We start from the raw sequence: 25,587 nt of genomic DNA on the forward strand, positions 1-25,587 counted from the left end.
TTAGGTATATGTTTTGTTCCACTGGAAAACATTGTTGCAGTCTGTCTCCTGCACTTCCTTCCAGATTTGTAAAAGATCACCCGCTTCAATTCCATGGACAGCGAGTGCCGCCTTGTAGGGACAGGTCTCATATTTCAAACCAGCAACGTAAAAGTGACGGCTGTGCCGCAGTTTGATGTTGGCTGCCAGGGCGAGCCTCCCCAAATAGACGTCATCCAGTGGGAATACTGGCAGCTTGAGAGAGGCATGGTGGAGAGCTGTCACAGAGGCCCCTGGCACCAGGAAGCCGCCACCAGACAGAAAAGGTGGATAATGGGGGAAAGGGAATAGGGAATCTGTGACCTCATACTTTCCACTGCGCATCACAGCAGATTGGAGCTGCACCCATCCGTGAAGGCAGCAGGCGGCATTGTTGATGGTCTTCACGTACTGCACCAAGGCATCTGGGTTAACCAACATATCATCATCACCTGTAGACAATAGCAAAAAAAGCAAATGGTGACTGACCAGCAGTACATGAATATGATGGAAGAGACCAAATGGGATATGTGTGCGTAGTATAACATTCGTTTGTACCCCTATATCCTAGCTTTCACAAATCAACAATCCATATAAAAGTTAGACCAAATCAATAAAAACATTACTTAAAATTCCATTTGAGTAAAGTCACACAAACAACTCTTGATTAATAAGTAAGTTTAACTAAAATGAGTTCATTATTATATTATTTACTATTTAATATCAGCAATATACTTCATAAGATGATGGAACATGCACGCACCCAACCTAATAATACTTTATGCTTAAATGCTCCCTTATTGTACATATGTTTACAAAGCATCTGATTAGGCTAAACCTTATTATGTTTAATTTCAAACTATAATCTCATTTCTTTTGGTACTGTTCGAATCTCCTATTCACTCAGTCTTAAGAAATCATTCCAATGAGCCCTGGAGTAGAGAATGAATAAATGGTAGGTATTGTAAATTATCAAACTAACCCAAAGTTCCAGTGTATATTCCAAAAGGCTAATTTCGAGCCCAGCCTCTCTTGGGAAGAGGTTATAGGATGGTCCTCAGACAGATTCTAAATTCAACCAATTTAGAACACAGATAAAGATACCCAATTAAAATGTCTGCTCTCAAACGTTTGGTGATCTTGCTTTGTCTATTTTAGGGGATAAGTAGTGGAATTCCTTGCCCTTACATCTTCTGCAGATTGCTGGCCTGCTTCTCTGGGATGATTATAACAGTTTACAAAACACCTAAATTAAATTAAAATGTATCTAAACAATGTCACAGACGTAGTCCGTTATGCAATACATCAACATAGACAAGCGAAGGCTGTTGGTGTGGTGCTGTTGCACTGCCTCTAAATAAGGGGTGCTCAAAGCCTTTTTCCAACCTCCTCTTAGGTCTGTAGGAAACTTGACAACCTGGCTCACTTAGCATATGTTTTCAATGTGGGACATGCATTTGAAAATATTTCAATTTTGCTACAACGTATGTCGCGTGTATCCTTGTTTGAAAACTAGAAAAACTCACACACGACCTCTATTTTTTCTATGTAGGCCTGTTAAGGCTCCATGGGCTGACCAAATACTGAAATCAATAAATCATGAACCTGTACTTACTGTTTTTTGTCTTTTTATTTGATTGTAAAAACTTATTTATATGTTTTTCTGAAGGTAATTTCTTTTTCCATTTGATAATACAAAATTACATAATTAAAACATATTATGAAACCGCATCTACACCAAAGACAATATTTCCACATAAGGACGTTGGAGACGATAGACCATGTATCACCACCATTTGATGCGTGATTAAAAAAATCCTTCCTTGCATGTGCCACCTTAAATGCCAATATTGCAACAATAAATTCTTTCTAGCACAGAACGGCCGTGATACGTGGTAACATAAGGATCCCAATATCATCCTAGGTTATAACCCAGAAGTACTAGCTACTGACCGAATGGGTCCCCACAGCTCACTATAGTCGACCTTATAGGGTTTAAATGTGTCCACCACACGGTCAGGAATTCTACCTCGATTTTTCTATACATAAGTGTCCAGTTGATGGCACTGATATCCATGATTTACAACTTAGGAAGATGCTAAAAAATGACATACAAAAGAGACTGAGTATCTGAAGTGATAGTCACTAATATACATGTATAGAGTATAGAATTGCGTAATGTAAGGTGCCTAGGTCTTGCTTCGATGTGTATGCATTCAAGAAACTTATGACCAGATCTCAAATGCTCCAACTGGGGGGTGTTTGCTAAGGAATGCTATTGAATCACAGAGGCCTGTAGAATGGACGGAAAGGGTATGAGCTGTCATACAAATAATATATGCGTGTGTGATTTCCTAATAAAATGTTCATAGGTCTCTGAAGGCTGATACATTGCAAAGCAGCGTAATGCATCCAAGTTTCAAAAAACGTATCCCAGTTACAGACTCTGACTCTGACCTCCCGACCAAGGAGGGGCGTCTACTGAAAGAATGATTATGTTTAGACCGCTGGCATGATTGTGACATGCTCTCCTGGCTAATTACACTCATAAGGTGTATCCTAGCTAACGAAAATTGTTTCTCAATAAAATGAGTAGGGATAATGTTAAATGGTCAATTAGCAAGTCAACTAGAGCTATCCCAATGAATTCTGCATTCTTCAGGAAAATTAGGCTCAGAAAATATTTAAAGCAAAATACCCAAGAAGATCTAGATCTCAATTTTTCGGAAAGTATACCAAAATCTGATTTCAGTCCCACACTTGACAAGGTGGATCCAGAAGTTGCCACTTTCTTAAAAAGCGCCTCTTAATGATCTCCAAGGTGTCACAAAATATGTTCCCCCAGTTACACCAAATGTATTGAGAGATAAACTGATTGCCCTCAAGAGATTGCAAAGCAATGTGGATATTACCATCAAACCCTGCGATAAGGGTGGGAGTACAGTTGTTATGGATACACGTGTATACAACTAAAATACAGACCATATTAGTAGTCTCTGAACTCTACAAGCGAGTCAATTCAGGAGTTTTTGCCAAACTCAGTAATCAGATTGAGAAAAACACAAACAAGCCCTGCAAGAAAGATGCATTTGTAAAAAAAGAATATGAGTTTTTGAACAAAGCTAATTCTGTAACTCCAGCCCTCTATGGAGTGCCTTAAAACTTACAAGGATGTCAGAGATCTGCATTTGCGACCGATTGTTTCATCCATTAATGCCAGCACTGAACCATTATCCAAGTATGTGGATACCTTTTTGTGCCCTATGACTAGGAGTAGGAACGATCAGTCATATATTAGGGATACTGGCGATATCACAGCCAAAGTAGAGAATGTGCCCTTTAATTCAGAGCGGGAAGTATAAGTCCTCCTTGACATTGAAGGGCTCTATACTAATATCCCTTCGAAGGAAATAGAGGCAGTGGCTGCTCTTCTTGCTAGAACTCCAGCGACTGTCCAGATCTTTTCATCTTAAATTGTCTAGAAATAGTGCTTCAGAACAACTTCTTTGAATTCAAGGGTAATACCTACCAACAAGTCAAAGGCACCAGCATGGGAGCATGATGCGCCCCCAGTATAGCGAACATCTATATGGGGGAGTATGAATGCAAACATATCTTCAATGAGGTTGTGCCATTCTTTGAAAATGTCAATCATTGGTTTCGATTCATTGATGATATCTTTTTTGTTTCGTTAGGAGTGGAGGAAGCCTTACAAGATTGTATTTCATGGATTAATCTAAGCAATAAAGAACTTAAAATTCACAGCTAAATACAGCAAAGAGAAAGTTGAATTCTTAGACATCTGGATCTCTGGAATCAACGAGGTACTATAGGTCAGTTTCTATAGAAAACCTACAGCAAAGAACATCATTGCAACATGATAGTTACCATCCTAATTGTAAAAAAAAAAACCCATTCCCTTTGGGGAATTTTTAAGAATCAGGCAAAATTGCTCTAACATACAGGAGTATGGCATGCATGGTGAACAATTCAAAAAGAGACTCTTAGAGAGAGGATACCTGAGACTTTCAAAAGATTAAAATACTACAACTGTGATGCTCCTATACTGGGTAGGGACTGGATGAAAGAAGATAAGTTGGTTTGTGTCATCAATCACACTATTCTCAATTTTAAGATCAAAACGATATTTGACAAACATTTGAAGCTTTTTTTTTAGTTTAGAAAGCTTTATTAAATACAAATATACAACGTAAACCATTATTACAGAAGTAAGTGATACTAAAGGAAATAGAGCAGCATATAAAATAAGAACAATATAAACTCAAACCCCAAAGGGGTACATGAACTGTACCAAGAAACAGATCTTTTAAGGGTATTTTGTCATAAGGGAAAGGGGGGGAAAGGAAAAGGAAAAAAAAAGGAAAGGAAAGGGGAGGCAACCTAGAGAACAAAATCAATACTAATAATTACCATACAACAATAAGAGAGAAAGGGAAAAAATAAACCATTCAGGGAGCATGTCTGGAGAGGAAATCAGTGAAAGGTAACCAAAACAAGTAAGGGTACAGTGGTGGCAAAAGCACGGTCAAGTCTGTGGTGATGACATAACAACATTGGAAGCTTTTAAACATAATGAAGAGGAGGAAAAGCTTCCATGCTGGCATACAGGAGGCCAGCCCATTTAAGAGACAAACTGGGTCATACCAGATTGAAGCAAGAGAACAGTTCTTTGCAAAGATCCATCATGGGTCTATCTCCTATTAAAGACGATCACAAGTGTAGCACTTGCCATGCATGTGTATCAGCCCTTACTACGGAGCAATGGGAATACAGAGGTCGCAGAGGTATTTTAAAGGACACAAACCACTGCAAAAGCAAAAATATAGTGTATCTTATTATATGGCAATGTTTCCTAGGCTATATTTGTGAAACTGTTAGAGAGTTTAGAACTTGTTTCAGTGAGCACAATTCAGCTATTAGGAACAAGAAGCTTCGGGCTCCTGTGATCCAGAATTTCCAAGACAAACAACACACAGAATATTATCTTGAGTGGCTAATCTTGGAAAATGTAAGACCTAAACAACGGCGCCCCACCTGTGAAATACACAAGGAAAGGGAAACCTATTGAATTTTTTTGCTGAATGTGGTAAAATATGGCCTTAATGAAGAAATACATTGGGACATTTCTTGATTGCTCCATAGGAACTTAGGACAGTAGGAGTGCACTTAACCTCAGGCAGTCTTCCTGACTGTTCCATTGAAATTTCAGATACTTGAATCGCAATTCACTCCAGGCAGTTTTTTTGCATGAAGGTAAGTAGCTCATACTACGTATTTTCCAACATGGCATCCCTAATAGGTTGAGAGTGTCTTCTATTTACAATTGTATTTGTTCTTAATTTCATTGCTCGTTGTTGTTGGTGTCTTTTTAGTCCTTTATAGCTCCTTTGTGGCCTGTGTCACTCTAAACATTGATATGCGATATCGGGTCCAATAGGGACAGAGTCATCCCCTCTTATTCCATCTAGAGGGCCGGGTAATAATATACACATGCATGTCACGAGCACTTTAGTGCTTTGTACATGAATATCATTAGCCACGGATTCAGGCTCTCTCCTTTTGATCTACCCTATTTTACATTGAGGCTCTTCTTCTCCAAGGGGAAATCCTAGCATCCATAGAGGCAATTGTACCAGCTAAAACATCCAGACCGGATAGAATCCCGGGAGATCTCTTCCACTCTGACAAGGACAACTGGGCCTCTTATATAATGACACTTTCCAATGATATTGCCAGGGGGACTCCATTCCCGAACCATGGAAGGGAGCTGAAGTGATCCCTATTTACAAAAAGGGCGACAGGGGCAATCAGGCCAATTACCGGCCTATTAGTTTGATCAATTGCTTCCAAAAAGTATTCTACCACTCCCTTTTAGTGAAGATCCAAGACCTGATGGCTGAGAACCATATTCTGTTCCCATTTCAAGCATGGTTTCGCCAGAAAACTGGAACAGTTGATCAGGTTTTCCGCTTTCTCCTTCTTTATTGGAAGGAGGTATTACTGGGCAAAGGGAACATTTACGTTACTTTTATAGATCTGAAGTTGGAGTTTGACCTCATACCCACGAACAAGCTTTGGCAGGTGTTGATGGGTATGCCCTTGGAAATTCTGACTCTACTTATAAATCGCCATGCAGAGAACTACACCAGGGTGAGATGGGGCGGCCAGGGCCAAGTCACCGATCCTATTAAAATCATGCATGGGGTTCGCCAGGGCTGTGTCCTGGCACCAACATTGTTCTCGCTATATATCTACCAAGTGGTTGAATTTTTATCAGCAACTCCAGCAGATGCTCCTTCTTTAGGGAATCAGAAAATCGCAACTCCTCTTTTTGCAGACGATACCCTTCTCGTGCCCAAAACACCTACGGGGCTGCAACGTTTATTAAATCGATTCAAGATCTTTTGTGACGAGAGGGGCCTTGAAATAAACACCTCAAAGACAAAATTGATGATGCTGAAACCCCACAAATCGTTTAGAGGATGCCTAACCTTAAATAACATCCTTTTAGAGACAACAAGTTGTTTCGACTATTTGGGCATTAAAGTGTCCAAAGGTATGGCATGGAATCAACACCTCAAGAAGGCCTACCTTAAATTCTCACTGGTAACTGGGGCTCCAAGGAAGGAACATTGACGTTCTTGCACCAATCCAGTTGCCCCTCCTGTCGAGCTAAACAATAAAACGGCTGTAAGTAGTGCCCTTTTTGGGGCAGAGCTCTGGGGCATTGAAAATCTGAATGACCTCACAGTGATTGGTATTGCGTTTCTTAGGAATCTAGTGTCACTTCCAGGGAACACACCACTTCGCCCCCTAAAGTTTGATTTGGGTATAAAACCAGTCAAGGACCTTGTGAAGCTTTGCCCGCTTCTATTCTGGCAGAGGCCTGTTTCTACCCCAGAATTGTCCTTGTATGCAGTTGCCTTTGATGAGGTTTGCTCTCTGGATACATTGCGGTACAAAAGGGGGTGGTGATGGATGGAGCATCCGAACCAATCAAACACTCACACCCAGTCAAAAGATCTGGGTTTAATCCATCACCGTTCTTTAGCCCACTCTGCCACCCCAGTTCAGACATATGCAAATCAGTCTGACCCTGTGCCTCATGGGAACAGTCCAGCCCGAACTGCCAAGCCATGCCTTCCCTGGACCGGAAACAAGCTCCCGAGGACCGGTTTCTGGCATTACAGCCGTCTTCAGCCCGGCTTGTTGAATCCAGTGGCACGACCCCCTTTTGTACCGCTCTGGATTGAGAAAAATGGGATGGATTAAACACATTAGAAACCTCATCACTAGCATTGAGTTAATGGGGTACACAGTTAATTGTCCACCACCCTTCACCAAGAAACAAATCAAAGTTCTGTATTGGGAGTGGGCAGAGCAGAATGAATTTAGGGTAAACAAGCGGGGCAGACTATCTGTGGAATTTATGGATTTTAAACTTAGCTGTTCCCTGGAAGGTTATCTTGATATGGTAAAGGCGCGGGCGAATCGAAAAATATATATACAATTTAGGCATGGCTGTTTGCCCGTAAATTCATTCACAAACTTGCTGCTATGGAATGTTGCCACAATAAAAGGCTGCCCTTGCTGTTCTGCATTGACTGAATCCATAGGCCATGTCTTCTTTGCTTGCTCTGCATACACAAAACCTAGGGTTAAATGGTTAATTCCCATTTGTAAGCAATTTGGAACTCGCGACTCTGGTTTTGCCTTGTGCATAATAAAAACAGATGCCAGACCCTTATTTGTGTGTGCAATCGCAAAGTTCCTGGGTCACATGTGAGGAATTGGAAGGAAGGCCCAGAGCCCAATTTTGACCTAATCCCAATATGTCCAGAATATGCGGGTGAGGCAATTCAGCCTGATTATGATAAAACGTTGCCACTGTGTGAATTGTTTAGATTCTGATTTTATAGTTTTTTATGGCAACAGCAGCACAATCAAATTGGTCTACTTTCTAATAAAATTCTTGTAACACAACTTTAAACAGTTCACTGCACCCTTATATTAGGTACTCTGAATTGATTAGTTGGCAGTTTTAATAACAACTATTGCACTATTTTAGGACAGAAACAAAGGGTTATGCTTTTAATGATGAACTGCTGTGTTTTTATGTCTTGTGATGAGTGTTTGAAAATTTTAGAGGACTGTATACATTAATCTGCACTTTTATGGTCTGTAGACCGAATACAATTTATTCAATTGCATATATACATATAAATACATACATTTGGGTCCTACTCTGTTTACATCTGTTCCGCTTTGTGTAATATGAATTGGTAGCCATACACTATAAGATGGCGTCCTTGATACCCCTATAGAAAGAGGTAATGTATCGCGGCAATCATGACTAGTTCAGTAACTTTACAAAGATGAGGAAGGGGAGGAGTTAGTTTTTCACATGCCAAGAACTTATAGTGGAAGCTAGATATGAATACATCTCACTTCCTGCAATAGTTAGCCCCATACAGAGTGGCCTGGTGAGGAGCACTTCTTCTCAATGTAGATCACTTTGTTGGCAAATTACATAAGTATCCGGTAAGTTTAGTTTAATGTAGGTATTTCATTTGGTAGCCCCGTACAGACTGGCCTGGTGAAGAGCACCTTATTCTTTCTTCTTTTTTAGGTAGATAACACTGTTGGCAGATCACATAAGAATCAAGCTCATTTTGGCCAATGTAGGCATTTTGCTTGCCCCGTACTGCACTTCTTTTAAGAGCAGCAGGTAAACATCAATATGGGGCGCATGATATCACTTGCTATTCCCGGCGCCTGAAGTAGCGGGATATATGGTATTGCACGACCCACGGTGCCCTCTTACATCTCCTGCGACACATGCCCATTTTCAGATACTCAAAACATGCCACCATTAGGACTGGAGAGTGAACTTTGCATCGTTCGCGGAGTTTGCAGAGTTTTCTGCACTCCGCGGAGCTCGCGTAGTGCAGAAAACTCCCCTTCGCAATGTGCAGTGGAGTTTTTTCCCTACTCGCGATTGCGAACTGTAAATTGGCGATCACGAATGTAGAGTGCGCGAGCCGCTGCTGGGGTAGAATTTCTACCTGAGCAGCAGAGATACCAGCACAAACTGCAGTTCGCACTGCACTCCGCAACTCGTGAACTTTGCAGAGTTTTTTTGTTCCGCATAGCAAAGCTCTGCAAACTACGCCACAATCATGCCAGCGATCTAAACATAATCATTCTTACAGTAGACGCCCCATCCTGGTCAGGAGGTCAATGTCAGAGTCTGCGACAGGGATACTAAGTCCTAGGTGCCAATAGTTACATACATGAAGTTTTTCATTTTTTGAAACTTGGATGCATTATGCTGCTTTGCAATGTATCAGCCTTCAGGGCCTATGAATATTTTATTAAGAAATCACACACGCATATATAGGTTGCATGACAGCTCATATACCCTTTCTGTCCATTCTACAGGCCTCTGTGATTCAATAGCATTCCTTAGCAAACACCCTGCAGTTAGAGCATTTGGAGATCTGGGCATTAGTTTCTTGAAGGTATACACATAGAAGCAAGACCTAGGCACCTTACATTATGCAATTCTATACTCTATATATGTATATTTAGTGCCTATGACTACAGATACTCAGTCTCCTTTGTATGTAATTTTTTTGCATCTTCCCAGTTTTAAATCTTGGATATGAGTGCCACCAACTGGACACTTATGTATAGAAACATCGGGGTAGAATTCCTGACCGTGTGGTGGACACATTTAAACCCGAAGGGCCCGATTCACAGAACTAAATTAAGACAAAATCCTAAACTTACTACTTTTGGTATTCACAGAAGTTAGGATTTTGTCTTAAGTTTGTCTTAAGACAAACTTAAGACAGACTTAAGTTAGGATTTTGTCTTAAGTCTGTCTTAAGACAAACTTAAGACAAAATCCTAACTTCTGTGAATACCAAAAGTAGTAAGTTTAGGATTTTGTCTTAAGTTACTTCTGTGAATCGGCCCCTATAAGGCCGGCAATAGTGAGCTGTGGGGACCCATTTGGTCAGTAGCTAGTACTTCCGGGTTATAACCTAGGATGATATTGGGCTCCTTATGTTACCACGTATCACGGCCGTACTGTGCTAGAAATAATGTTTAGTTGCAACATTGGCATTCAAGGTGGCACATGTAAGGAAGGAATTTTTTTAACACGTATCACACTGTGGTGGTTTATGATCTATCATCTCTAATATATGATAGTGTGTTTGTGTCTATGCTCTGACAATGGTCAGGTGTGGTTCACTACAGGGGGTAGACTTTTTGTAATAATAGACGCAAGTTGTCTTATATTTGTATTTTTGTCAATTTGTTTTGTCTGTACATGATTATAACTTAATGTGTCATTATGTTGAAATATTGTCTGTGGTGTATGTGTATACGCGGTTTCATAATATGTTTTTATTAAGTAATTTTGTATTATCAAACGGAAAAAGAAATTACCTTTGGAAAAACATATAAATACGCTTTTACTATCAAATAAAAAGACAAACAACAGTATGTTCAGGTTTATGATTTATTGATTTCAGTATTGGCCAGCCCATGGAGACAGAGCAGGCCTACGTAGCAGAAATACAGATCGCGTGGGAGTTTTTCTAGTTTTCATTATTTCCCCTTTCTCCTAACCCTAAAAGTATTCCTAGGGGGTGACTTTTCCTTGATAGTAATGTATCCTTGTTTCACACTGAAGAAATGATTCTGCCATGGTCCCCTTTGCAAGTGCTCTTTTACTTTGCAGTACCACAGTGCATTCTATCCGAAATAATCCCTGCGTTGCGTATTACACAGTACGTGCTATGTTTTACTATGGCTAGGCTCTTTTATAATTATAAAATTAAATGTATGCACCAACATTTTTTTTTATGGCCAACAGAAAACTGGAAATTTTGCAAACATGAATGGCAATATAATGAACTTTGCAAACCTGTGCCAAAAAAACCTTTGCATACCCCTGCTCTAAATCTGACTTCCATGCTGTTATACTTGTTGAAAAAGTCAGACATTTTAATTGGAAACCAGAAAACAGATTCACTTGCAAATATCACATCACATATTTATTTTACTTATACCTGCCTCACTCAGACATACTTTCTAGAACAAGTGGCATCTGAATTCCCCAACCCTTAAGGCAGTGCTTCCCAAACCTTTTAGAACTATAATCCAACTTTTAGAATGCCAAACGTTTGCATCCCACCTAGCTTTTAAAGCTAATTGTAAACATGCTTTCAAAAAGCTTTGAATTACCAAAGTAACATACTCTTTACAATTTTTCATGTTCCTCTCTAATAGAAATTATGTTTAAAAGTGAAAACCTTGACCAAGTCTTTCAATATGTCTTTGAATATGTGAACTGTGGCCAAGGTAGTTATCTGCCCATAAAAGTGGCAGATGGTGAACTGCACTGGAACTGAAACACTTTTCAGTGTTGGGTGCTTACCTGTGGCATCTTTTCACCAAAATTACAAGGCTTCTGATAAAGTTTGGTTTTGATACCAGTGAATTTAGCAATTTTGGCAATCCTTTTGCAGCAGAGTATGGGCTAAATCCTTTTTTGGTGTTAAAATTAGGCCCCATTTTGCAGTTTAATACAGCACAAACACAGCCAAAAGGCTTTGGGGCTCTTTACAACAACTCTGATTATATTACATAAAGTCAGATTCATTTTATTTTAAGCACATTAGATTAAGTGATTTGCCCAGAGCCAACATCAGGACTTGAACATCGGCAGCTCTGGCCGCTTGACCACATTCATATTTTTCAGTTCATGAGTGAAAGTCATACATAAGTGGGATGATTGTGTATGATCATGCATAGTGAGCACATTCTCTGTTGAAATAGCTTTTTTAGTGGAAAAAACATCAGCAAAAAAATACTGAAAGCTTCTCATTGGGGCCTTGCTTGGGAATATTTGCAAAGGTTTAAAATTGGACTTAGGAACCTAGGGCCTGATGTACGACCATTGATGTTTGTGACTCGCAGATTGCATTAAATTGCTAGTCACAGTTTGTGAGAAGCAAACATCAATGTACAAGAGCGTCAGAGACACTGTTTGCGATTCTTAGTGGGGTTGCAAATTGAATGCCTCGTGCATATTAATGAGGCTGTTCCAATTTGTGACCCTATTAGTAATTGCTGGCACTCCCAGGGATGGTGGCCTGCTGGGGTCAGCAGACCTCCATGTCTGGGACTGCTTTTAAATAAAGCAGTTTTTTTTTTTTAAATGCAGCCCGTTTTCCTGGGGCCACTGCTTACTTCCCCAACCACGGCATCTGAATTCAATGAAGCCTCACTGTGGTACTCGGCGCAAGTTCTACATCCCTTCCATTAAGGGGAGTTTTTTCCAGACTTTGAAAAGTACTGCTTCATTTTTGATAACTTCAAGAACTCTCAGTGCATATGCACCCAGTTCAAGGTATATGTTGCAGAACCTGTCCCAGAGAATCACAGACTTCAGGTACACCAGTATTGGCATGGAAAGCTATGACAGTGGCCTGAGTTAGCAAATTGTGTACTGGCTGTTTTTGGCAAAGTCCGTCCGAAGTGCCAATGTTAAGACGGCCTTTTCACAGATAAAAGTTTACATGGGAAGAAAAGAGCGAGAGAACATGACCAAAGACTCACTGAAGAAGTACTGAATGGTGTACTACAATAAGTTTGATTTGTAAAAATGTATTTGGGCCTCATATACACTGTACGTACCCTCGCTACATACCATACACTTTTAGTGCAGAAATTAAGTAATAATAAAAGCAAAATGTTTCATAAACACTGGAAAAACACTGTTGCTGTTGTTTTTAATGGAGCAAAAATGTGTAACCACTGATAACCACTGTTTTTTAAGGTATTGAAAACACTGGAAAAAACACCACCAGTATTTACCAAAAAGGGAAACTGAAAAGAGGAAAGCCTAGTTATAAGCACTGTGGCCCCCCATTACACTGAAGCCTGCAACATGCCTATCTGCCTAAACCCCACGAAGCTGTGGTTAGGAGCGGGTCACATCTCGTTGTGGCGGGCAACAGCTCGGCAACCATGCTACTCGGCCGAGCGTAACGAGGGCTAGGGAAAGCCATCCCTTATCACTCTTTCCCTCTGACTCCGCCTGCAGACGTGAACTTGTGGTGGAGACACACCAGGCAGGCCTGCAGATGGTGTGGCCCTCGTGCCCCGACCCTAGAGGTACAGTGAATAGAGGCCCCTAACCAGCATAAATGAGTTGGCCACACCCTTGTGGTGATGAATCGGGGCAATAACACACAGACGAAGTGCTTAATACCCACAATACCCTCACAACACGTAGTATTGGGAACTGTCGCCATAATCACCTTCAACAACGAACAGTGAACACTGTATAAAGCCATACCAGGCCCAGCCCAAGGAGGGTTAATGCGCATTAAATACACCTTGATGGCCTGGACTGCATTTCATCCACTTTCTGAGCTCTTTGCCTCTGAGCTTTACCCACCCGCTGCGGTACCTCCCCGAGGCACAATACTGAACTGGTACCCAGACCCTGCTAGACAGAGGAGGTGAGTCCTGGGTGGCTTCTCCCTACTGCACTGCTACCTGTACCCAAGTGGGGTGCCCAGACACAGTTGTAACCCTTGAATCGTAACCCCCACTGACAGCCACATTGATACTACGCAAAAGTCCGTTAAGTGGTTCAATTCAATTCAATTCTTTCTTTATTCGTCCTTCCGAAGAAAGTCATAAAAGATACACCATATTAAAAACATCCAATAAAATCATACACGTCTCAACAATACAAAACTCATTTTCCATTTAAAAAGAGAACAACAGCAAGCAGATACTGGATTTTTTTCTCTGAACTAAAGTGCCAATGCAAAGCGACTAGGTACATAAATAGCACCAGATATTATTGAATAGTGCAAAAGACAACAGCAGCCATAGATAGCAGCAAATAAATAACCAATAGTACATGAATAATAAAATCAATCCTATGAAAAGATTAGCAGCAGGGGTAGACATTTTAGCAGCAATACAGATACAATCCATGCAGGAAAATGGTAACGTGATTGGAATTAAAACAGCATGCTTCTTCTCTTTGCTAAAATACACTTCAAAAAGCTCCCCACAGCAAAGCAAACATCACGGTTATTGGTTTACCTGCAGAAAATACAAAGCCCCTTTGCACTTGAAGTGGTTAAAATACTCTGCCCGCTAAGCTGAGTTCTGCTGGCAAGTTGAGATTTCCAGCACACCCATTCGCTTTGCATTTAATGTCAAACCCAATGCAGAGTATGTCCTCACAAACAAAATGGCACGCAAATTGTAATTGTATTGTATTGTACTTGCATTTATATAGCGCTTACTACCCCTGACGAGGCGTCGAATCGCTTTTTCGGCGAGTAGCACGCTACTCCTGGACCCATGGAGGTTTAGTATTGAATTAGTATAGTGAAACATGCACGTAAATTTTAAGTGGTGGATATGTTATTCAGTTATTTGGATTCAGAAGAATAGAAGAAGCATACAAGAGGAAAAAAGGTTTGTATTTATATGGCACTTCTTACCCCTGATGGGGTGCTGAAGCGCTTTTTTGGGGGAGTAGCATGCTCTTCCGGAAACCCATAAAGGATTAGTGGTGAATTAGTATGGTGAAATATGAAAGTAATTTGAGTGGTGGATATTAGTCAGTTATTTGGAGTGAGAAGGGTAGCAGAAGGACAGGAGGGAAAGAAAGGTTTGCATTCATATAGCGACTGTTACCCCTGATGGGGTGTTGAAGCGCTTTTATGGCAAGTAGCAGGCTACTCCGGAACCCATAAAGGATTAGTGTTGAAAATTAATATAGTATATTAGATTAATGTTACCAAATCAAACTAAGGCTGCCTACAACCTTCATGGAAGACAGGATCGTTACACAGTAGTGTGGGATGTCACTAAGGAGAAGATGTGTCAGGCTGCAGGGCCCATGACTGGAATAGAGTAACCTGATGGTCTGAAAGAAATCTCTACTCTGCAAGGCCAAGCATATGAAAGTAAGCTATCACCAGGACCAATTTTTTTCACAGTTTTGGTGCTTTGTGTTAGAACGTGTGCAAGCTAAATACCTTGCTAAGCGCAACTGATTTTTGAAACCCAACCTCCACTTTTGATACCTGAAAAAAATCATAAATCAATAAGTTGCACTTAGATATTGCTGGGATGATTTTGAATAGACAAAACCATGCCATTTGGGGGAAAGTAATCTACTCTGAATCAAGGTTATTGAAGGTGGTGTGCCCTTCTTACATAAAGTTGATGATTTGGGTTAATTATTATTATTATTATTAAGCGTTCTTATATAGCGCTCGATTACCCGTAGGCATCTCGGCGCTTGCCTTGGGAACCCGTCCTGGTTTTTCCCTGTGAGATACCCGTACTGGGCATCCCCAAGGTGAAAGCCAGACATCCCGCCGCTGGGGGGGCCGTAGTAGAGATTAAGCAAGCTAATGCCCAGAGCTGCAGAGTGTGAACCTGTGACTCGAGTAGGCACCAAAACGAGAATTATCGAGTCCGTGGATATTTGGGCTCAAGACCCTGCCGCGTCGGGAATTGAACCCTGGTCCCGGGTCTGACCTCTGCTTCAGGGTCTGCCGCCTCTAACCAGTGAGCCACACTTCTCCACCTGGGTATTTCCATCGATAATAGTCTAACTCTCAAAAACTCGGCTAAAGGAGCCCTCTTCACTCTTCATCATTCAAAGAAAGAAAATTAAGTCCTTTATCCCTACTGATGACTTTAAATTAGCTGTCCAATCTCGTGTCCTTTCGCCCTCTTGCCCCGACCCTAGAGGTACAGTGAATAGAGGCCCCTAACCAGCATAAATGAGTTGGCCAAACCCTTGTGGTGATGAATGGGGGCGATAACACACAGACGAAGTGCTTAGTACCCACAATACCCTCACAACACGTAGCACCGGGATCTGAGCAAATCTGTCGCCGTAATCACCTTCATCAACGAACATAGAACACTGTATAAAGCCATACCAGGCCCGGCCCACAAGTGAGTCTGCATATTCCCACAAATTGCTAATGTCCAAGGACACAAAGAATTAAACAAACATGCAAGAGTCTGTTCTTATAACGTACCTCTATTCTGTTAGCCAACAAGGGTACTCAGTCACTTCCATGCAGGAAGTGCCTGCATGTGTTGAATTAATAGGCAAAATGAAATGTTCCCATGCTGGTGGCTCTGGATCCATTTTGGCTGCAATATTTAATGCCAACCAGTTCTTTCTTCAATGGGTCACAAGTAGAGGCCTGATATGAGAATCTTGGCCTGCCGCCATTATAAAACCAATTCATGAGAAAGGTAATAGTTCCAAACCTGCCAAATATTCATTCTAAATCCTTTTATTATGACTGGGAAATTGGAGTTTGAATCAGGTATCATCCAAAGAGAGCAGGGGGGTTTTAGGGAAAATTATTCCACATTGGAACGCTGTTCAGCCCTTTGGACTGCGGCAAGGCGGTTGATAAACTCTATTCGCAAACTATGTTGCGGCTTTTAAACTATGGAGGTGCGTTCGATCTGGTAGACTGGTTACACTGTGCATTAAATTAAAAGATCACAAACTGCCTCCTGACCTCTTGCTTTTGATCCAAAAACTCAATTTGTAAAATTAGGTGCAGGTAGACTTAAATGGAAATGGCATACTGACCAAAAGAATTAATATTAAGAATGACCTTCATCAGGCATGTGTTTTAGATCCTCTTGTTTTTAGTGTATTCCTTTTATGTCTCCCAATTAACCTTGCTGTGACCAAATCTTTCTCCCCTAAAATCATAGGATATCACGTTTCTTTACTTATGTATGTTTTGTCCTCATGGACTATACTGCTATCGGTCTGCAGCATATATTCAATGCCGTCCATGCATATTGTGAGATCAATTAACTGACAATTAATATAGATAAAACAAAAAATGTAGTCTTCTCACTAAGACCTAGGAAGTTTGTATGGTTTCTTAAAAACTCCTTTGAGGCATATAAGTATCTTGTGGTGGGCTCCCCGGGGCCTTTGAAGCCTTGAGTAGGGGGCAAAACAGCCCCCTCCCCTTTATGAAATCAGCCCAAGGGGTAGGCTCCTAAGGGTATAAGCTATTTAAGCGCAGCCTAGCCACATTTCTTTTTCTTCGATTCCATGATAGTCCTGCAGGATCCCTGAATTTTTTGCCCTTTTCTTTTTCTTTTTTTGTCCTTGGGGGTCTTTCAATGGGGCCTAAGGGGTCAGGGTACCTCTACCTGCCCCATCATTTTATTCTTATTTTTTAACTTCAGGACACGGGATTAAGGGCCAGATGTACAACCCTTTCATTTAGCGCCTCTCAATTTTTGACTCATTGCATGTCACAAATTTTGAGGCGCTAAATGAAACGTACAACAGTGTAATTACACTGTTTTGCGATTCCCAATTGGGTCGCAAATTGCGAGGCTCATTAATATTAATGAGCTTCACGCAATTTGCGAGCCCATTGGGAATGCCAGCCCTCCCATGGTGGCCTGCTGGGCTCAACAGACCACCATGTCTGGAACTGCTTTTTAATAAAGCAGTTTTTTTTTCAAATATAGCCTGTTTTCCTTAAAGAAAAACGGGATGCATTTAAAAAAGAAAAATGAAACTTTTCAGTTTCATTTTTTTAAGGGCAGGCAGGGGTCTCTGGGACCAATGGAGCTCTTAAAAAATATTTTCAGACATACTCGCAAAGGGGAAGGTGACCTCTTCCCCTTTGCGAGTGGTTTTCCACCTACTTGGAGTAGGTGGTAAACTGCGAGTGTTTTGCGGCTGCAAATGCGGTCGCAAAACACTAGTACATAGCATGTTGACTCGCTATTAAGAAGGGATGCCCCTTCCTAATAGCGAGAGTCGCAAAAGCTATTTTGCGAGTCAGTGACTCGCAAAGTAGCATTTGTACATGCTATTACCCTTTTTTTGCGGCCGCAAACGGGAGCTTCTCCCGTTTGCAGACACAAAAAAGGGTTTACATCTGACCTTAAGTCCCTGAGTCCTGTAACGGCTGCCAGCAACAAATTTGTCATGTTTCTGGCAGCTAATCGGAGCGCTTGCTCTCGCAGGAGTGTGACTCTTGTGGGAACGAGATGGCCCAAGGAAATTAAGCTCCCTGGGCAGTTAGAATGCGTTATTTGTAAATTGCCACTCACACAAGAGTCTTTCAAGGCTTTTGTGGAATCAATTGCCACAATATACAATTATATTTTACCCTAACTTTTTCAAAAACTAACGATTTACACCAAATCATGAAAAGTCCAGTCTGTGGACCAAGATCTGTCTTCCTGCCAAATTTTGTTGAATTCCTTTCAGCAGTTTTTGCTGTAGTTGTCTCTAAAAAAGTCAAGGTAAAATGCATGGGAATTTTGTATTTTGGAACACCCCTTTGTTATCTGCCCCCACTTGATGGACCACCCCCAAACTTTAACTCTCCACTGTGCCATGCAGCGTGCTCAGGCAAATGATTTGAGGTGTCATAAATGTTGTTATTAATGCATGGATTCCATGCTGTAATATGCAAGGGCGTATGTAGGTAGTGCATGGAAAAGGGTTGAGTTATAGTTAATATGGTATGGCAAGTTATCTGAATTTTAAGGTGGTGCATAAATATAAATGGGAGTTATAAGTATGACTTGTAATACTTTGTAAGTGGTGCTTAAATGAGAATTTAAAGATGTAACTATAACAGTAGAATTTCTAATGTTTTTGTAGTTTAAGTTGGGTTTGTATACTAAACATTAAGAAACAACATCATTTACCTTTGTTTTCGTCTTAATATAATTTGTTTTTCTAATCTTAGTAACTCATTTGTAATAGGTATGGGAAAAATATCAAACTTAGGGCTCATTATGATTTTCCGCCCGACACCATCTTGGATTCGGCCATAGCACAAGCTCCTATGGGGAAATGGGGTGTGTGTCCTAAACCCTGCAACCTGTCTCAGGCACCCCATGGTGGATTTTACTTGGCCACCAACCGTAGGCCGGTGGGGAAAGGCAGTTGGAAACCAACATTGTAATCCCGACGCCGGAAACGCTGTCCATAGGGGGTTATGGTGCGGTTCCGACCAACAGGAATACTCCACGAGTCAGTCGGAACCGAGTCAGAATGACCAGCTGCTTTACGTTACGATTGCGAACATCGTAATCAAGCGGTTGGACAGTAACCCTTATTGAGTCAGTCAGAAGTGCACAGTCATGGGGCCTGATTCCTATCTCGTTCGGAAAGCATACCAAATGACTCGGGTCCTGAATGCTTTCCATATGACTCAGATTGGGGGAGTCTGACCGAACGAGTATGATGCATTTGAAAGCATCCGGATACGATTCGGTCGGACTCCCATTGACTTCAATGGGAGCCTGTGTACTAACCAGGTACACAGGCTCGCATTGACAAAAGGGGTGATTGGGGATAATCGTGCACCCTGTGGGGGGCACCCCTTGGTGCCTGCCACACTGTGCATGGTTGGGAAGAGGGGACCCATGGGTACCTCCACAGGCCCGATTCAGAGGGCCCCAGGTGAAAGGGACACTGCTACGGGCCCCCAAAGACCCAGCAGCTATTTCGTACCGGTCAAACCGAAAAGGAAAGGCTGACAGAATCGCTCATCGTACTCACACGTTCGGAAACCAAGTCCATAGAGCTGCACAAATTGGATCAGAAAGGCTTGTCTTGTCCGAATGCCTTCAGGAACCAATTCAGTCAGCGATTACGGTTTCCAGGCATCGTGCTTGATCGTTCTGAACTGTGAACAATTCGGTCAGAAACAAGGGCTCCGGATTGGTTTAGGCAATTCGGAATCTGATTTGGAGCCCTTCCAACCGAGATCAGAATCGGGCCCATGGTCGAAAAGAATCCAACTGTTGGGGGGAGGCTTTCCTCCCTACATCCTAATGAGCCACTTAATACTTACCTACATTGAATGGCATAACCCAGAGCACAGGGAACTCAAACTGAAAACAAAAAGGCTGCCTTTAGCTTTTGGTAAAGGCAGTCAGTAGTCAATCAGCTAATGGTCTACCATTGCTATTTACCACAGGAGAACCACGGTACTACACAGCAACACATATAGTTAAATTAAAAACACTTAAAACTTATACAATACTTACCTGCAGTACTCCAAAGAATCATCTACTCATCATAATAAAGAATCCTTCCAAATTTTTTGAAACTCGAAAAACTATTTTTTGCACCTCTTTGATGAAAAGCCGCAAAACGTTCAGGACTTCAAGAAGGAAATGGGGACAGCAGGTCTGAAAAGTTTCATGGACATTTGAAACGGGTGTAAAGTTATTAAGGGACAGAAATCCTAAATATAAGTTTTTCCGGTCACCTGAACTGTACCTACCGAGTGGCTGATGCTACTCTGTAACATATATTTATAGTACCTCTATCAGAATTCGGTGTGTGCACTTTTGGATTTCTACAAATGTAAAATAACCTTTACCATATTGAAAATGTGTGACACTCAGTGTTATATATCCATGCAAGATGAAGTCCTGTTGCATCCCTGTCTGCTACTTGCACTTAGGTACAGATTTCACCACAAATGCATTGTGCTAATACCCTTTAAAGCTTATGCTTCATCTTTTTGTGCTTGGTATACTGGAACTGGGGTCAAGCAGTTCAGATGGGTTTCCCTACTAATCACTCTTTGATTGCATCTTTGCCTTTGATCCTGTACAATACTCCACTCCCTTGGAATCTGGTTGTGCTATACAAATATCACATACATATATACATACATGCATACATACATACATTTTCTCTCCTAGTGTACAAGATAACCAGAACTGCTTCTCTCCTATTTCACCTTCAGGTGCTGCCCTGTAAGATGTATGGGCAGAGTGCACTAGAGGTCATATTTTCAAGAGGACATCTGAGTGACCATGCAAACATATTCTCTATCTGATATTATAACATTGGAAAGTTGGGAGCTCTATTGAAAACAATGGAGTGCTCCGGGATTTTAATGTCCAGTAGAAGCCCGGAGCTCCAGTGTTCCAATGTTTGTTCACAGCTGTTGCTATGAACAAATGTTTCATGGAGCCCAAGGTGACTGTAATCCCTTTTTTTGACTTGACTTGGGTGTCTGTGAGGCCCTTGTTTTATTTGTTAGAACATTCTTCCCTCTAGTGGTGGAAATTTCTAATAGCCTTATAGCCCTCTGTAGCTGGACAATAGCGCTGCATTAAAGTTCTGATTGCTTATTAGAGGCTTTCGCCTTTGGCTTGTGCCTTTAACTGTGGAGCAGGCCTCTAATGGCCGGTATAAACTGCTATAGTGGGCTATAAGGTATTATCAGACCCCCACCGCCCTAGTGCTGTGTTCATTATTCTTCGAGTTCCTATATGTGGTGTTAATTCTACCCCTAACATCGCTTTTGTGTTGATGGTGACTTTTCTCTTTTGAAGATCAATTGCTTGCTAATTTATTTCTCGTTCTCAGACTTCTGTGTAGAACGATAGATCAAGAGTAGGGAAAAACCAGATGTGTGTGGCGTACCTTTAAATATAAACTCCGCCTCCTTGCAGTTGTAGTGCAGCCATTCCAGGAAGCAGCGCTCCTTCAGCGACAGGTTGTGGTGGCTTTCTGTGAAGTCCCACAGCAGGATGTCTTGGAGCTCCTGGACCTCTTCTGTTACCAGTGCCATGTGGCCCCGACTCGGAACTGTGGCCATCAGGAACAGATGTTTGACCTGGTAGCCCGACACCTCTCTGTCCACTGCCCAGGTCTGACGCAGGGCCGATCTTCTGTCACTCGATGCCGGTGGGACTTCATGGCCAGCATCAGCAGTGGTTTCCCGCCAGGGGAGTGGCAGTACTCAGGCTTGTTGACCAGCAGGGTACAGTTGTAGCTCTGAAGGTGTGGGAACTCCGCCTTGTACTGGGTTAGGTTGAGGTGGTAGGTGGAAAAATCATCTTTCAGCGTAAAGGAGCGTCGTTGAAGTTTGAAACGGATGCCTTTAGGACGGGCTGCATGCAGATTGCTTAGCATGAGGACCCAGAGGGCAGACACTGCGATAACAAAGAAACCAGCAAAGGACAATCTCCTGCCGCATATCTTCATCTTCTTCAGAATAGTTTTACCTGTTGACAAGAAAACACAAAAGGTTAATTTCCAAAAGCCCATTACAATGACATTCATTTTTGATATGGTTACAAATCTATGGTGCTGACACTTGAGTTATCCTATGTAAACAATAAATTACTAAGATTAGCTGTTTTCTGGGTTTCTGAATAACTTGAACCAGTCTCAATGTGATTTGTACCACTAGCCTCAAACTAGACAGTTGTTACATGATTGAAAAGCTTCTTGCAAAGCAACCAAATTCAGTCATAAATAAGAGTAGGAGCAAATGTTCCTGGAATTCTTATCCCCCTCAAGAAAAACTTAAGCCTGCCTTTTTGTTTTAAGAAAAAATCTATTTCCTTTCTTCAGACATTCTGCCAAATTATGACATCGCTGTAGTAAAATATTAGAATTTCCATCTGCTGCAGGACTGGAGGGCATTATTTCTAGGATTTATTTTGGAACCAAGGGCGTGTGACATGATTTATTATACAATCACTTATGGTGGGGAGAATAGACGGTCCAATAATAAAATCAGATGATTTTTTAAATGGCCAGTAGAGCTGGGTCAGGGTTAGCAGCATGCATCAAGTAGTAGAACAAGAGTGGGTGACCTCAGTGATTCACAGCAGATAGACCTGAGAAGAAGGAAAATGTAATACAAGCAATAAGGAGGGGATGTAAAGGTTTGAGCAGTAGGTACAGAATGGTGGTCATTGGCTGGAGCGGAGGAGGAAGACTGGTGGGGGAAATACATTTATGTACTAGGCACTACAAGAGCAATCATCCAACCAAAGCTAAAGTGAATCTATGTGATAAATAATCATTTTTAAGAGTTTGCAGAATTGGTGAGTTGGTAAATACTTGTCTTTCGTCCGGATAGTAATATTGGTTGTTATGTACACCACCTTTAAGCTCATTCCTACCGACTGCTGCTCTAAATCTTGTACTGCTGCTGCTCTTGAAAGGTTTCCTGAACTATATTGTCAACATACAAACCACAACATACAAACCACAGCAACAAATATTTTGTTCTGCATTTCTCTGTCACATTTTTCCCTATGTTCACGAAAATAATATCAAAATATAGGCTACTGTCACATATATTGGTAAGCCAAAAATATCAGCCCACTAAGCACCTGAGCTCAGGGTCAGGGGACTGGAAGATGCATGGCATCCTTCAAATATACTTGCCACAGATGGGCGTATTTACAGGAGAAGTGATGGTGCATGGTGCTAGCCTCCTTGGCTTAAAGCTGTGCTACGCCACTTCTGAAACGCAGGACTGCATCATATTTACAACAATATGGTGCAGCTTGCATTTCCCCTGTGCTGGGGTTTTATTAAAGTTTTATGCAACAAAAGAAATAAACAAGTACAATACAGAAAAAATAATATGTACATGCGTAAATGAATAATTGATAAATATGATATGCAATAAACCAAAAATGAAGAAGAGGGAAGGGAGGATAAGGGAATGAAGAAATCAGAGAATCATAAAAACCATAACAAATAGAGTTACAAATTGATTAAATATAACAAAGATGACAACTAAAGAAAAAGTAATCATCAAGAGACAGAAAAATATATTAATCACATCATTGTAGAACATACGAATCAATAGGCGACCAAAAAGATTGAAATGACTGTGAATTATGAGTAACGCCTTTAAGAGACAGTTGAGCTCCTCTTCTTGTAAAGGTAATCCAAGACCACCAAGCATGAACTGAAAGAGAAGAAGCGTCTTTCCAACAAAAAGTAATGGATTTTAAAGCAGCTGTAATTAAAAAATTAAATAACTTTGCCTCCGAATCACTAAGAGGATGAGAGAGGGCAACCGACTTACATATTAACATAGCATCAGAAATATCGTCATGTAAAGGTAAAATTTGCAGAATGACATTCCAAACATCCACCCAAAATTTCATAATGATTGTACAATCAAATAACATATGACGCAGTGATCCAGAAGCCGACTTGCAGTGCCAACAAACATCAGATGGTATTAGTTTTGCATGACTTAAACGAGATGGGGTCCATAAAGCGTTAAATAAAATATAAGCATTAGTCTGATAAAGGGACACCGGAAGCCAACCGGAGATGCTGCTGAGCCATATGGAGGACCATGAGTCATCTGATAGTGAAATAGAAAGTTCTGTGTTCCAAAAAGATGATATTGCACCAACATTGGACCCCTGGAATGTAGAAAGTTTTTTTATAAAAAACAGAGACAGCTTTGGAAGATGACGTAACAGCCGTAAGATAAATCAAAAGGCCATTAGAGGTGGACGAGGGAACACCATTGGGAAAGGAATCCAAAATAGAATTACATAAAGATTGGTATTTTGAGAAATCAGAAACTGGGATACCAAACTCTAACTGTAGTTGCTCAAAAGGAATAAAGGCATTGTTACAAAAGACATCTTTAAGATATAAAATTCCTTTTGATATCCATGAGGACCAAAAATTAATGTTTCTGTTTAATTTAAGTAGAGCACTGTGCCATAAAGACAAGTGAACTGTAGAGAGTAGGGGTAATTCAAAATTAGAGTCTAAGTCACTAAGTATTAATCTAGAAGATTTAATTATAGATGACCGATGAACAACCTTAGAAGCAGAGGACATTGACATCAAAGAAAGCAATGTAAAGGGGCGTATAATTGAGGTTTCAATATCCAACCATATTGGAGGCTTGACCACATGTGATTTTAAAAAGCACAAGGAACTTTGTTTTAAGATAAAACCTTTATGGTAAAGGTAAAAGTCTGGAAGGGCAAAACCTATCTGGGACTTGGGGAGTTTTAATTTTCTGTAAGCAATACGAGGAACTTTATTAGACCAAAGGAATTTAGATAGCAGTTTATCAACATCTTTATAAAATTTGAGAGGAAACTGAGTGGGAATCATAGCCAAAGAGTAAAAGATTTTTGGTGCAATATTCATCTTTACAGCCTCCATTCTCCCCCACCAGGTGAGATGAAGGGGAGACCATTTGGAAGTCTTGTCTTTGATGTAATCAAGTATAAAATCCGTATTAAGTTTTAATGTAGCAGGCAATGAAGAGGCAAATAAAATACCCAATTACTTAAGCTTAACGTTTTGCCAAAGAATATCTGCGTTTGGTAGCATATCTGGTGTACAAAAAGCATTTAAAGGAAAAAATTCAGTTTTACTTACATTTAACTTGTAACCTGAAACTATAGAATATTGCGTAATAATGTCTAAGAGGGAGGGAACAGAGGAGAGAGGTTTGCTAATAAACAACAACACATCATCTGCATATGCTAAAGTTTTAACAGTGACATCAGTTATCGCAACACCTTGAATAGTATCACAGCATCGAATATAATTAAGAAAAGGTTCAATTCCTAATAAAAATAACAGTGGGGAAAGGGGACAACCCTGCCTAGTACCTCTAAAGAGTGGAAATTGAGTAGAAATCTGACCAT

The 25,587-nt window shown here is 40.9% G+C and overlaps 1 pseudogene; it reads right to left on the reverse strand.

Annotated features, from left to right (window-relative positions):
• On the reverse strand, nucleotides 1–22,135 carry LOC144799323 (beta-1,3-galactosyltransferase 5-like; annotated as a pseudogene).
• Between the last annotated feature and the right edge of the window lie 3,452 nt (nucleotides 22,136–25,587).

The sequence above is a fragment of the Lissotriton helveticus genome, chromosome 12 (genome assembly GCF_964261635.1).
Source record: "Lissotriton helveticus chromosome 12, aLisHel1.1, whole genome shotgun sequence".
Taxonomy (NCBI): domain Eukaryota; kingdom Metazoa; phylum Chordata; class Amphibia; order Caudata; family Salamandridae; genus Lissotriton; species Lissotriton helveticus.